At 32.4% G+C, this 16,344-nt stretch overlaps 1 protein-coding gene and 1 long non-coding RNA gene across 3 annotated transcripts in view; one reads left to right on the forward strand and one right to left on the reverse strand.

Moving 5' to 3' along the window:
- The window catches only part of LOC129972517 (sialin-like), a 115,460-nt gene that overhangs the window by 67,918 nt on the left and 31,198 nt on the right, over nucleotides 1-16,344 (reverse strand). The window lies entirely within an intron of this gene.
- The window catches only part of LOC129972519 (uncharacterized), a 65,080-nt gene that overhangs the window by 5,445 nt on the left and 43,291 nt on the right, over nucleotides 1-16,344 (forward strand). The gene's annotated exons all lie outside the window — the stretch shown is intronic.

The following is a 16,344-nucleotide window of genomic DNA, read 5'->3' on the forward strand; positions in this document are numbered from 1 at the left end:
ATTCCGTAAAATTGTCAGACATCAAAATAATGTTGCTTTAATAGTCTACATTTTTGTTCTATTCATTGAGTACATGAATTTTCCTAATGGTGACCCATCCCATGACATCATAGCACTATTAAATTGTAATTTAATTTATCCGTTTTCTAAATTTCAAGGTTCTATGACATCACATTTTTATTTGCCATGTAAACTGAGAATATGTGAACAATGGAATAAAATCACACTATTAAATATGTGATGAAACTATAAAAACGGTTTTAATTTCAGGGCAACAAAGCAATCTGTTGATAAAAATTTGGTAAAAAAAAACATTTTTAGAAAACTGCCAAAACTTTTTTTACAAAATGCACAATTATTAAATTTATATCATCAAAAAGATATTTTTTTGAATTTTGAAACAGTATAAAGAAAACATTTTTGAACAATATTTTTACAAGTTCACTTTGAGAAAGTCTAGAAATTCGGCTTAATTTTTCAGTCATAAAAATAAAAATTAAAAAAAAATCGCTTCAAGGTGCTAAATTTGATAGCTTAAATCAAAGAATTTTCCCCGCAGAGCAACTACACACAGAGAGAAACGCAGTCACTTAACGCTTTCATCTTTTATTATTAGTAAAGATTAATAATTTACCACATATAATTTCAAAGACGATTTTTCATCCATTTCTGTCTCGAAACGAGTATGTTCTCGCACAATGGAAATAGGAAAGTATGTAGGAGAAAAATATGGGAATACAGATCATTAACCTGCGTCATTCAGATACTTATTGATATCTGCGCACGACAGGTAAATGGAGTGAGGCGTGAAAATATTCAAGTGAGCACCTTCTTGACGATTTCGTATTTTTCTGACGAAAACGAATTCTTTTAGAAACTTACAATCCCAATTCACGACGATATACCGATGCGACATCCATCATGATATTTCACGCCTTGGTACCACTACCTTAGGTTATGTAACGGACAAGTTTAAGTGTCCGATGGTTCAAGTTTATTTACAGCCGCTGCAACCCTACAATTGAGATTATTTTTATCCCCAAATTGGCGATTTTTTTAAAATTCATTACACGTGTTCTTTTCATGGTAAAAAGTTTATTTAAATTTTTCTAGAATAATTTTTTTTTTTACCAATAATGACTTAGATTTATGGTATCACTTAAGTGAATCGAAGCTCGTTAGAAAATATTTGCGGGTTGTATTTTTCTCACCTATGTCTAAAAGAGTTAAAAAGAAAATTTAGTTATAGAACCGTCTTAACAATCTATTTAAGTCTGACTTTGTTGTTTACCTTGAAATATTTTTATGACACAGTCTGTTACAAGATGTTGCAACATTGAAAAATAACTCATAAAAGTTTGAAATAAGTTATCTGTTTATTCACATTTATTATCATAAGTAATGTTTTCTTACCTTGACTTATTAAAGGTTAGCAGAAGTTTCTTGCGAGTGGTCTTATTCTTCAAGTGCTTTTAACATCCTAAAAAAAGTGCATTTGAGAATAACATTTTCTTTTTAATATGTTAATACTTAAGACTGGCTTCTTTCGATAAATTTCCCTGATGAAGATTGGTTACAGTAAAATAAACGTCTGAAATAAACTTTTTTTTTTTATTTGTAAAATTATTTTTAGTATCGTGTAAATGTATATAAGCCATTCGAATGACAAATGCCAGTTTTTAAATATATTTTTTGTAAAATAATATAGCAAATCTCACATAGCATCCTAAAATAGTATATATTCTCATCTCAAAAATCATTATTCAGTATGTCAGATATTCTTTGATTAGCAATTAAGATCTGTTTTGAAGTTTTGTAATTTATCTTACTTTGCACATAAAACCAAAGCTTGAACTATAATGCTTGGAATAGAAATTCTCTTTTTTTTTTTTAACTCCGTTGGGTTATTATTAAAATTCCGTTTATATAAATGCTTTTAGATAAATCTATGTTAATAAATTGCAATTCAAATCTGAATTTATCTATTGATTTTTATATTTATGCAAATTACCTGGAGAGATAGTGAATAACATATTAACCTTTTTCTGTTGTTTATTATATTATTATTCTATAAATAATATGTAGAATAGTAGTCTAATAAAAAAATTAAAAATTAAATAATTCCTTGATTGACATTTTGATTTTTTTTTGTACGAAGAAATCATTTTTTTATGCGATGTGTTTATCGTTCTTAAACAAATTGTATGAAAGGCTTAGTTTATTTAAATCGATACCCCGTTTAAGGTAACTCGACAATTATTTTGGGAAGGTTTTGTCATTTGAATCATGATCAGATAATGCGTACGACATCTGAATAGGCCATTCTTTCTCAACATTCACACCTCATCAGAGAAAGACATTGGATTCCGAAGAATTTGGTAAACGCCATTCTCACGTTCGCAGCGGAGCTTTTGGCAGCATAGGGATTTGAACCTTAGATCCTCTGACTCTACAACTGAAACTCTGATATAAGATATGTATTACAATTCTCGACAGATTTGTTCTCTGTATTTTGATGAATTTTTGATTTATAGAACTCGCTGAGTCTGTAACTCAAAACATTTTTTAAACGCTTGACTTGTTTCATGCGTGAAAAGAATTTTTGCATCAGCTTTTTATTTACTTTTTAATGTGTTACAATTTTGAAATTCAGTGCTTTATTTTTTATTATTATTATTATTATTTGTTCTCGAAAATAATACCTTATTTTGATAGTTTCAGGATTTTAAAAATAATCTTGAATTTGTAATCCTCTCTGATATTATAAACTAATCGATTAAATTCATTAAATTTTTATTTCCTCTTCCACATGATAATGAATTTAAAAAATAATCTATTACAAGATTTCTCATTATCTGTAATAATGAGTTACAAACTAAAGACTAAAAGATAAATAGTAAAGAAAATAAAAATAAATCTGCCATTCTGTTCACTAAAAAAGTTTATTTATTTTTTTATTTTATATTTATTTATTTACTTTTGTTTAAGAAAAGTTATGAAAACTGTTCTCTTTTAATGCATATTCTAAGTGTGCCGATTCTTGCATGTAGTTATACACTATTAAACCAGATGGAGTAGTCCTTATATACTCCAATAAATGTGTTTTTTTTTAGATACATGCCAATGACAAACAACAATTAGAAAGAGCCTATTAGGAATTATTAGAAGAGCCTATTAAAAGTGATTAATCGATGGGATGCAGTAAACGCACAGTATTTAGAATACCATACGTATATTTTGACTCCCTTTTTCCGATATATTGAAGCCAAAATTTGTCACGAACTAAAATTGTGGTCACAAAATCATGTATTAAATATCATGTTTTAAGTCACTGTGTTTTTGAGTTATCGCATTTACATGTTTCTGACCTACAATTGTTTAACTCCTTGACTTATTTGGATCCAAAGGTGATATTTATATACACTTTATATGGTAAATCTATGTACCAAATTTTAATTATTTAGCTTTTTATGTTATATAGTTATCATGTTCATTTTTAGTGGGGTAGTCGGACAGAAAGACTTATTTTAAATGCAATTCGTTCAAAATTTGGTAACTTTTTAAAACAAAATTTATAATTTTGTTGTGAAGATCATATACCATATTTCATTAATCTAGCTCAAATTGTTTCGGACGCATCGTGTTCATCGATTTGTATAATTCCCAAAATATATGTTTTCAAATGTTTTACTTAAATTCTATTTATTGTGTGCATGAACCTTTCTCATGAAGACAGTTCCAGAACACCATAGGGCTATAAAAAAAAGTAAATCTCCAATTCATCTTTATTCTAAATTTCACGATATTGTAATTTCTCATTTTTATCTATTTGTAAAGTATGCAGACATAGATATGAAACAGAATCCTTCTTTCTTTGCTTTCAACAATGGAAGAAAATCACGTGATTAAATATTTGGCGAAACAATGTAACGGTTTGAATTTCAGAGCAACAACGGAATATATTGCTAGAAATTCAGCAAAAAATATTATAAGACTTCTAAAAATTCAGCAAACATTGGCACGTTTATCAAAAAGACAATTTTCTGTATTTTGAAAAAGGTGAAAAATTCATTTTTATGCAGTAATATATTTGTAAGTTATCGGGGAATAAAGTTAAAATTCAGATTAAATTTTAACTAATTAAAATTTAAAAAAAAACACGACATCTATGCTTGTACAAAGTAGCAGATCGGTGTTTATACGACATTTAGTACTGAATGAAAGCAACGAAACTTTATTAGAACCTAAACAATTATATTTGATAAAATTTTAATATTATTCTAATAATTTATTATTATTATACTTAGTATTTTTTCACAAATTTATTTGATATTTAGAATGATATATTTTTACATGTCTGGTGTCCCTTCTCAGCCAGAGACCCTGGGCTGCTAACTATTCTGCAACTCTTACGGATTATTTTTACTAAAAATTTTTTATTCCTCTTCACTTAACACCATGTTGCCAATTGTTCCAGTGCGAGAGCTCGAAATTCACTCATCTCCCCTTGATCATATCCGTTTTTTCCATAAACATCTTTTGTTCGATGAAAGGTGTCCTTTATGCAAATCATACAATATTGATTTTACGGTTATACTCATTACTGCCATTCTTTTAGTTACCATGGTTTATTTTTTTACAGAGCATCGTCTCTAAACAGTTGTGAACTGGTGAGAGAACGCCTTCAAACCTTTTTATAGGATTTTACGGTCGCATTTAAATGTTAGTATTTTTGTAATTTTATGCACATTTTTAACTTTCTCATACCATTTTTAAATATTTTAAATCCATGTTTCATTTTTATCATTTCGAATTGTATCTTTTGATCATACCTCCATCTACATGATTGGCGTAGCATGACCAGATATGGCCCCTGAGCTGAGAGAACCCAAATCAACAACAACAGCCAAAACTTTCGATTCGTTTCAAATTATGGATCGAACGAGAAAAATCACTGTATTTGAAAACAACCCCAGTTTCATTTCTTATTCAAATAGATGCATAAAAAAAATTATCAGTAAGAAGAAAAAAAAGTTTGAGAAACGCCGATGATGGTGGACAACTGATGATGATTAAAAGCATTGAAACAATAAATGAAAATCAAGGTGAACAGAATTTCAGTATTCGAAACAGCAAACGCATTAACACTTCTCACAATTTGTTTTTAATCTAACACATAAAATTTTTCTTAACTATATTTGCAACATCGCCTTTCGAAATGAAATCTGTTCAAGGAAGTTCTCTGAGAAAACAATTATCTTGAATGACAAAACGTTTGATGGATTTGATTAATCCGTCATATTTTTTTCTTACTACATTACGCCGAGTATTTTCATAGTAAGATTTTAAAAGTAAATGTCAGTAGGCCAAGTGATATTTTATCTTTACTTATGAAAAGTATGAAAAACCAACTAGTTTGCATATTTTGAAAGGGGAACATTTCAATTTTTGACAAGAGTGATTTTGAATGATTTGTCTTTGGCTCCCACAGGGCGGCGAAACAGTCCTTGAAACTTCTCTGGGATTCGTTTTAAAAGACCATTTTGATTAATATAAGCCATGAATCTCGAAGTTCATATAGATTCTAGAATCAAAAAAGGAAAAAGTATTTGAGAAACGTTTTTATTTTCAGATGAGGTATGTTTCAGCGTAACATTTTAACAAAAAAAATCTGGTAAAGAAATCCAGATATAATAAATCCTGTTTAATAAGACAGTCAGCAACTGCTGTAACTGGAAATTACTACAGGATGTCCGGAAAAGTAGTTTGCAAATTTCAAGGATGTCACGTCAAGCATACAGAAAACCAGCGGGAAGGGTCCCCCAAAAATTCTCTGGCATACTCTCTCTAAAGGTGAATTTGTGTTTTAGAATTCCCGACCGATTGATACAAACTTGGACAATTGCAATCACAAAATCATACAATATTTGATAATATCTACGAAATACGATCTTTGGCTTGAAATGAGCATTTTTACTAAATCTATCATATGATACTTGGCCAAATTTTTGGCGATTAATAACTGATATGCGGTTAAAAGTATCCGAATGTGGAATTTCGATTTTAGGCAGGTTTTCCCATTGAATTGAAACAAAAATTTGACATAATATACACTATTAGTAACAAAATCCCATACGAAATTTGAAGTATTTAAATCATTGCGTTTTTGAGTTATTGCTTTTATATTGCGTTGCTTCTGAAAATATAGATCAGATAGACATATCATAGTTCGTACAGATCAGTTCAATCTCTTGTTCGATTCGGATCAAAATTTGATGTGTCTACAATATAAAAATTACCTAAATTTATCCTCTAGCACTCTTTTTTTTTTTTTTTTTTTTTTTTTTGTAATTATCGTGTTCATTTATATTCGTACAGCTAGACGGACAGACTTCCTCTGAATAGATTTTGCTCAAAATTGGATTAAAATCTATAAATTCAGTGTAAAGACGAAATAACAAATTTCATCCGGTTAGTACAAAGTGTTTGTGAGCTATCTTTATCACAGATAAACAGACATCATGCCAAAAGTATGTTTTTCGAACTCAGAAAGGTCCAAAATGTGGAGATTCGTCAAAGTTTCGTCAAAGGATTCGAAAAATTCGTCTCGAGTTCGAATCCTTTTTGCAACCGATAAGCTAAGGATGGGGTTAAAGGGAACTCTCCGCCAGTAGATTAAGTAGAAGAAAAGGATATCCCAGACAAAATGTGCAATACAAAATTAAAGAAATATAAATTAACAGTAGAACAAATTCCAATCGCACGAATAATAGCATTATAAGTCATTACGTGCGTGTCATGACAGAAATAGGGTGGCAAGAAGTAGGAAGTTTATCCACTACAAAGGTGTGATCCCGCATAAAAAATGAGGGCCGCGGTGGCCTGGTGTTAAGGTCTCGGCTCGTAAGCCATAGGGCTCCAGGTTCGAGACCCGATTCCACCGAAGAACCGTCGTGTAATGGGGTCTCTTGCACGTTAAATCCGTCAGGACCAAATTTCCTCCCGCTGGTGTGGCGTGGTGTGGAGAGGGGGGTGCCAGCTCAGGTGTCGTCCTCGTCATCTGACCGCGGTTCAGAATTACGAGGTCCGTCCCTAAATAGCCCTAATGTTGCTTCAAACGGGACGTTAATATAACTAAACTAAACTAACCCGCATAAAAAATGTCTATGAGCTTTTACTTTCACCTTTCTTTGATCGTCGTGCGTGATCTTTGATAAATGATTTATTCTTGTTAGATTGGTTAAACCGCCACCATTTCTATAAAGTCAAAAATTGGTGTTTAATACATTTAGTATATTCTATAAAGGTTCACAAATAAATACAAATAACAACTGACGGAAAGAGAATAAAAGTAGAAAGTAAGTATATTTCGAAAAGTTTCGTTTAAAGGGTCATTTCTCGAGCTATATCTCGAAGAGTTTCATTCATAAGACTAATGTTTAGAATACTTTTAAACAAAATCTTTTAAATCAAGAATTTTATTCATGTAAATATTATTACCATCAAGACGAACATTTTTATTGAATACTATTTATAACTTGTAAGGAAAAAGGAAAACAAGGCAATAAAAAAATGCAGGCATATAATGTGAAATTTCCAATGCAAGTGAATTCTTTTTTATCTCCATACATGCAGGTGAGTTTGTCATCATTATTTGCAAAAAAAAAAAAATGGCGATAATCTACGCAGAAAAATAAGCCTTAAGAAGGATTCTGCGTCAGCGCGGAACGAAAAGATTTCAATCATCTCTTAATCTAGACACACGAAAGAATAATGTTACATACACAAAAATGGCAAGAATTTCGGTTAACGATGTGGATATTTCAGTCCCCTTGGTTAGTGGCAACCAAAAAATAAACATTAGACTTTTCAATTTATTATTATTTTTTCTCATTTTATTGATAGCAAACGATTTTTATTGCTATATTTTTGGAGATATCATCACGGAAGGATCAATTCGAAATAGCTATATCAACAAAGAGTAACCTCCTCTTAATCAGAGTATTTTTTGAATTCTATAATGTCCGCATTCTAAATGTCGAATAAGCCGTTAATTAGACAAATTTGTTTAATTTATAAACAAACTTTTTGTATAGAAATAGGAATACTTTATTTGAGAGTAATGCTTAATAATATTAGAATGGACATTTCTAAATTTGAGATCTATTTAAGACTATTTACTGGTCTCATTGTCCCCCCGGGGGGCACCTCGGAATGAGGATGAGATGCTTCCGGCTTGGTGGTTGGATCTCGCCACTCTGGAGGGTACACTAATAGGTGGGGGATCTGGCGCCTCCCATCGATGACGGGACGTACTTCCTTCGGGGAGGGTTGTACCGTGGCCGGTGACGGCCCTTAGGACTCAACCACAGTTCCCGCCAATGTTGCTGTTGCGGCGGTCCGGTCATTCAAGTTTTATGGTTTAAATCCGTGTGCCTTCGGGCGGGTAGGAGAGTTAGATGGTTGACTTACTGGTCTCATTGAAGTTTAATTAATGTATTCAGCAAATTTTTCCTAAACATACAACTCGTCTTACACTGAATCATTTAAGAGTTGATTTTTCAATAATTGATTTATTCTAGTCTTTTTCTCCTTATCTTCTCGATAACTTAAGATTCATAATGAAATTTTCTTTTGTGTGTATGCGTGCGTGCGTGCGTGTATGTGTGCGTGTGTGTGTGCGCCAGTGGTTGAATTTCTGATTCTTGAGGATATTCTAGAAAGAGGACTGTCACAGAAAAGCTATGCGCTTCAACCAAATCTGTTGAAATTATTTGTCTGGTCTTACATCTATCATAGCTTCTCTTCTTTATTTTTTAAAATTATTTCTGTTGTACCGAAGCATCGATATTTTCATTCTTTAACCCCTTACAACGATTCTAAAAAGAACAGAAAGTTAATGCTATCAGCAAAGTAGTAATATTTTCACCTCCAAATTCAAAACAATATTCTTGCTAAATACAACTGTTCTTTAATCTAGTGATAAATCTATTAAAGCATCATATATTTTTCTAGTTTGATACTTAAATGGAATATTAGCGTACATCTTTTTCATCGTGATTTAAATAAGGGCTTGACCGTTACTGGGCACATTTTCTATCAAGACTGTCCTATGATAAGTTTAGAACGCAAATGATGAGTTGAGGATGTTATATGTTTGCTGTTACTAAAGAATTCTACAACACTTAGTCGGAAGTGTAAGCATCATAGGGAAACAAGTTTAAGGAATCGATAGTACATGGAACATAAAAGGCTAGAAGTTAGACGTATTGTTAGAATTATTGTTTGGATATCTAAATTTTTCCCGTCATTTTGGTTTCATTACCATAGCTTTGGTTAAGCATATTTTTCAGTGCAATTTTCATCTCTTTCTGCTGGAATGAGCCTCGAGAAATGATCCTTTAAGCAAAGACCTCTGGTAAAAAAAGCCTTAAAACTTTCTCGTATATTCTCTAATAATAATGAAGTTGTATTTTAGACACATTTTTCCTAGCCAACTGATGACTTAGAACAAAAATTGCTGCTACAAAATAACATACCAAATCTGATGCATTTAAGCAACTGCGTTCTAAGTTATCGCATTTACATGCTTCTGAAAGTACACACCGAGTGACAATCAACCCCTTGTTGAATTTAGCTCAGAATTAGATAAGTATCTACATTATAAATGTTCAATATGTGTACCGAATTTCATCCAATTAGCTCTTTTCGTTTTGCAGTTATCGTATTAACTTATATTCAAACAGCCGAACAGAACGATTACCTTTAAATGGCTTTTCGTTCAAAATTTGATAAAAATTTACAAATTTCTTGTAAACTAAATTTTATCTGTTTTAAAGTGTTTGAGTTATCTTTGTCACAGATAAAGCAACATAGTGCCAAAAACGTGTTTTTCGAACTCAGGGTAGGTCTGAAAGGCAGAGGATTCGCCGAAATCTTGAGGTAGAATTTTTTCACGATTACAATACTTTCTCCGTGCTTCATATACGAGAAAGTAAATGAAAGGAATGAAATCCTTCTTAGAAAATTTTTCCCTTGATTTTGATACACATAGTCAGTCTTATAAATTCATTTTAAATAATTTATCCTGCAAAAGGGAAATAAGATTCATAAGCGTTGCTCTTCTAAATGGTCGGCTGGCACAATGTTAAATTTTCAAAATGAGTTGGAAATTTTTTGAAGATATATGCTCTTTCCCTCCTGCGAGATTGCCTTTGATGAGTGATGGTGATGATGGGGTATTAGTAAGTCTCCCATGTCTTAATGTCTGAACTCAGAGTAAGTGGAAGGGACCCCAATAACGGATACATTTTTTATCCTCTTCTCGAGTTCTTATATGTAATAAATTCTTTCCTCATTCTCGTTTTCGAATCATTCCAGATTTTGACGTCATTGACAATTGCCTGGTTTACCCGACCTCCGGCCTTTCATGTTATCAAGCTAAGTTATTCTAGAGCAATAATTAAATACTTTCAGGAAATTCTCCTGAATGGGAAACTCAAGAATTAAAAGCTTAATATCTAGCATCATAATTTTTACTTTCTTGTTTAGGTAGTACAAAGAAAGTATTGTAATCGTCAAAAAATTCGAACTCGGGATTTTGACCAGTCCACGGTTTAGACCTCCCTTAGTTTAAAAAATACATTATGAACATTATGTTTATCTGACAGGTCTTTCTTTTGGCATTATGCCAAAGATAACTCAAAATTGCTTTGAGAAAAAAGAATGCGGTCTTGACATCCAATTTGTACATTTCTCACAAATTTTCAACAAAATTCGTTCAGAGGAAATCTGTCTGCTCGGCTGTTTGAATATAAATTAATAAAATAACTACAGAATGAAGTGATCTAGATAGGTAAAATTCGGTACACATTACCTAGATAGGTAAAATTCGGTTTAACGTCTATAGTGTAAACAGATATAAAATTTGAACGCCAATGCCATGCATGGCGTTTTCCGGGATACCACAGTTATCACAGAGTATGCGGGAACATTTTGGGAAGACCATTCGCTCTAGTTTGATTTCGTAAATTTTCTATTTCGGCATTTATTATACGGGAGAAGGACGGAGACAAAACGGTGAGAACCGACCACCATATTGGAAGCTTCTCATCCTCATTTCTGAGTTGCACCCTGGTGGGAGCAACATGATGGAAGTCGACCAACTGACTTCCCGCCCCGCCACGAAGACACACGGATTTAAACCATAAGGCTGAATGACCGGACCACCGCAGCAGCAACACTGGTGGCAACTGTGATTGAGTTCTAAGGGCCATCACCGGTCAAGGTATAACCCTCCCCGAAGGAAGTACGTCCCGTCATCGATGGGAGGAGTCAGATCCCCCACCTATTTGAGTACCCTCCAGGGTGGCGAAATCCAACCACCATGCCGGAACATCTAATCCTCATTTCGAGGTGTCCCCCCCCCATGGGACCAACATGATGGTAATGTATATATTCAACAATTTATAAATGTAGATAGAAATTGTGTCTACCACAGTGGAAAAGGCAGGTACTTACTTAAAGTAATTGTTAGCTACAATTGATGGTTTAGACAAAAAGTTGATGTTCTAAAGCTACATTTTTGGTACATGGATTATGCTTGAAATTTCTTGGTTTAGTCTCACCATTTTTGAATTATTGTATTTACATAAACATAAATATAATTCAAACAATGATACTATTTCTTTTTCTAGTTTCAAGGGGGTTTAAAAAGCTGAATTGAAATTTCTCAGAATTTCAAAGTTGGATAATTTTGATTTTTTGAATTCGATTTCTATACATATTTTGTAAATGAAAAAATTAAAATGTAATGGTCTGAAACTTTTTATATATTTTAAACTTCCATTATATTTTTCCCTGAAACTGAATCATCGCTTTTTAATTTTTAATCCAATTCGGATCCAAAGTAATAAAAGTTGTCAAATGAACAAAATTCTATTGTAAAATACGTTATCGCAGAAATACAGAAAATATAGAAATACATTTTTTTTCAATAAATTTTGATAAAAATTTCTAACTGTTCTTGAAATTTGGATGTAGTACCAAGAGCTGTGATAAGTTATCTAGAATTTAAAACGTACTGAAAATACATCATATTTACAAACAAACGAACCCGCCCCGCTTCTTCTTCTCACGTGTCATCTTTTGGAGGATTCGACATCGTGCAAACTAATCAAGTCATCCATTGTTTTATCTAGTTATAAAACAGGGGCTAACAAGATATGTCCCAAATGTAAACATACAACCAGTTAAAAATATACAAGATTACGAGAAAAATGGTTAATTGAACGCGCATATAGCGTGCGTCAATTTACGTCAATGTACGTCAATTAAAGGCGTAAAGCGAAAACTGCTCCAACTGATAATGGATTAGAACTTCGATATCTTTAGTTTTTAATAAGCTGCTTAATCATTTAACTAAAAATGGCATTGTCTTACTTAAACATGTGTTATTACGAAAAAAAGTTTTCGGCACTTATGCAGATATGAAATCAAAATATTTTGGATTGTTAATAATCTGATTTCTCAGATAGAGCAATATTTACAATTATTTATAGTAACATTTTACATTTGGACCATGGATAAAGGATCACAACATAACATAATCTGCTCAAAACAATAGCATACTTATGACCTAAGCAGTGGCGTAACCAGGGTGGGGCAGGCAGGGCAAGTCTCCTGGGCGCTATTAGATGAAGGTGCAAAATTGTGGAATAAATTAGTTACATTTAAGAAAAAAGTATTTTTCCCCTACTATTATTTATCAGAACTAAAATAAAACTTTTTGAAAACATAATTATACAGTACACTCCCGATTATCCGCGGAATTGGGTGGCGCGGCCGCCGCGGATAACAAAAATCGCGGATAATCCGAAAAAAGCTAAAAACGGGTATAGCAAAAGAGAAAACAGTCATTCCAACTTTGAAAAATCGTTTTATATACAATAAAACGTAAAATAAACAGCAGGAAATGTTTCACTAACGCTTAATATTTTAGTATATCACTCAAAACTAATCTAAATTGCATTTTGTTAATGAAAACAGAAAAGTGCTGTGTACTTACGAGAGGCGTCAAGGATACACAGAAAAATTAATACATATGCACTGTTTTAATACTGTAATGTATTATGTAATTACAAAAGCATAACTGTAAAACTGCACCTTTTTGAAAAAATCAGTCAAAAAAAAAAAAAAACTTTGTGCGGCAGGCGCGGATCATCCGCACCGCGGATAACCCGCCCGCGGATAATCGGGAATCTACTGTAATTAATTGAAAATGAAGTAGAAGTTTGATATTTTGCATGATAACATCCAAAAATATGTCAGCGCAAGATAATTTTAACATCGCTTTAAAGTTTAAAAAATTGCTTTATTGATGATACCAATTTCATTTCGTTCAAATTTTTTCTGAATTTCGGCAATTAAAAAAAAATATTGTTATACGATTTTAAACAATAGATTGTATTACTGTGCTGACATTCAAACCGTTTTTATTGTATCATCAAATATTTAATCACATTTTTTCTTTCATTGTTGAAAACTAAAGAAGAAGAATTCTGTTTAATATTTGTGTACTTTACATGAGGAATAAGCAAATGAAATTACAATATACCGGAAATGATAGATTCTCTCAACAATTAAGTCTTTAATAGCACTGCGATTCGAGGGACGCTCTCTAAAGATGATTCATACACACAACGAGCTGAAGAGGATACCAAACCACCATGGCTTTGATGTCTGTCATAAATGTTAGCATAAAAATGATCTTTTGAAGAAATCATGAACATTAAGTTATACATAAACGAATTAAGTGAAACTAAATACAATCATTGTATCTGAAGAACCAGTTAGTCGTCAAAGGCGGCTAGTTATAAATATTTCAATATATATTCCAAAACGCAGTGCGTCCTATTATATGCATCAATCCAAAGTCAATGATATTGACATATAACGACTTGACTTGCCTTTATCCCCATCTTTAACCCTCTGGGGAGCACCTCATAATTGAGGATGAAAATTTACAGTACGGTGGTTGATTCTGGCCACCCTGGTGGGTACAGAAAAAGCTGGGGGTCGGCTACGTGAAATTGATGACGGGACGTACTTCCCAAGGGAAGGGCTGTACCATGGTCGGTGATGACCCTTAGGACTCAACGACTGTTCCCGGCAGTGTTGCTGTTGCGGCAATCCGGTCATTCAGTATTTATTATCCGTGTGAATTCGGGGAGGGAGGAGTCAGAGTGGTCAGTTAAAGATTACCCCTCCCCTTGAACTTCCCTCAAAATGCCAAAGTAAAGAAAGATTATAATAATCTTATTATACATAATTGTATACGAAGAAAAAGAATGAAAATTTCACCTAAATATGCTTCCTAAAAATTTTTATAATTAAAAATAAACTTTCGGTAGAGGGACGTGGAATTATGTTTTTGTGAATCTTCAACCATGCTTTGAGGCACAATTATTCGAAAATGCTAAAAATTAGTGAACGAGAGTTGTCCCCCAGAGCTTTCATATATTCTCTAAAGCTGGCGTTACACGATGCCACACATTTCAACATCGGTTGATAGTTAATTTAGATCATCATTTGGCGAGCTTCTAATTTCAAAGCGTCGAACATTCGCTTTCGAAAATGTTTCGATGGCTGTTGGTCTTTTACGACCCAAGAAAATCTCGAACATTCACAGCAAGCCATTCTTTTGTGTGATCATACGTCTATAGGACACGAGTCATTTTGTAGTCGCCTATCAGGCAAATAATCATAATTTACATCTCAATTTTTGAATTTACAAATCGGAACATTTGACAGTGTCACATATGCTGTTATCAATTGATCCACTGAAGCTCTCAAACACAGGATCAAACATTCTCCACACCGTGCAGTAGAAACATTCTTCTCTGCAAAAGACAAATCACTTGAATATTTGAGTCAAAGTTAGAAGCATGGTGTAGTGTCGGTTTGGTAGAGTTATTCCTCCCCTGCCCCCCGCGAATCTACTTTAACTCGCATGAAGACTGTGGACCTTGAAGAAGATCTTTGAACGCCACAAGGGTTCACATTTTTTTTTATCTGCCCTCGAAATAGGAGATCGCCGCAAGGCAAACACACACAGCACGAACAAGGTGACCACCAGCCCTTGTGACCTTCACATAAAAGACACATGTTGCTAAGCTCCATGCATGAAAATGTAGGGCTTCATAACATCATGGAAAACGAGTTTGCATTTTGCACTCTTCCTTTTAAATCAATTGAAAACAAAATTTGACATAGATTTAATGTGTTTACATACATTCTACTGGCCAATAGTCTACGAGAGAAAGAATTTATTCAAAATTTGTTGCTGCTTTATTTTTTAAAATGTAAAACTCTGTACCAGAATTCATTTCTCCAGATCTTAGCAGTTATTTATTAGTTATTGTGTTCACTTGTATTTTGAGAGATAGATAAACTTACTAGTGTCTGGATTTCTTCCAAAATTCAAAAGTAATTTGCAAATTTGTTTTTTATATGCAAATTTGATATAAAAAACATATGCAAAATTTCAACAGCCTAACACTAAGCGTGTTTTGAGTTATCGAGATGACAGACAGAAATAATTCTAAAAATGTGTTTAAACACAGAAAAAATTAAAGCATGTGGAATCATATCATCCAAATCTTGAAGTTGAATTTTTCAACAATTGCAAAACCTTCTTTTTGTATTATGTTTCTTAACGATCGCCTTTGGCGACCAGCTTTTTCGCCGGAGATATTTATTATATTTAATTTCATCTAAATATTTTACATTTGACTTCAAGTCCAAATATTCAACACCAAATTGTCAGACATAAAAGACATTAAACTAAATTATTTTAATTGTTTTACATATCTTCTGTTCATTGTATGAACAGAAACTTTCTAATGGAAACCAGTCCCTCGACATCATAAAGCTATCAAAAACGTAATTGTCAGGTAAGTGTCATGTAATATCATACTTTTTCTCCATTTTGAAACTACATAAATGTTAAAAAGAAGCCTTCTTTCTTAGCTTTTCACAATAGGAAATAATTATGAGATAAAATATTTATGAAATAATGGAAACAATTTGAATCTCCTTGCAAGAATGTAATCTATTGTTGGAAATTAAGCAAAAGAAATATTTTTTCAAAATTGCCAAAATGCGGAAAAAATTTGCACAAATGTTAAATTAGTATCATTGGAAAGATAGTTTTTTATTTATTTTTAAGTTGATATATTTGCTATAATAATCTCGAAATTTCATTTATTTTTTAGCTAATTAAAATTTTGATTAAAAGTTTAAAAAAGTCACTCCGAGGTACTCATTCCCGCTATCCAAACTATA

The sequence above is a fragment of the Argiope bruennichi genome, chromosome 6, assembly GCF_947563725.1.
Source record: "Argiope bruennichi chromosome 6, qqArgBrue1.1, whole genome shotgun sequence".
Taxonomy (NCBI): domain Eukaryota; kingdom Metazoa; phylum Arthropoda; class Arachnida; order Araneae; family Araneidae; genus Argiope; species Argiope bruennichi.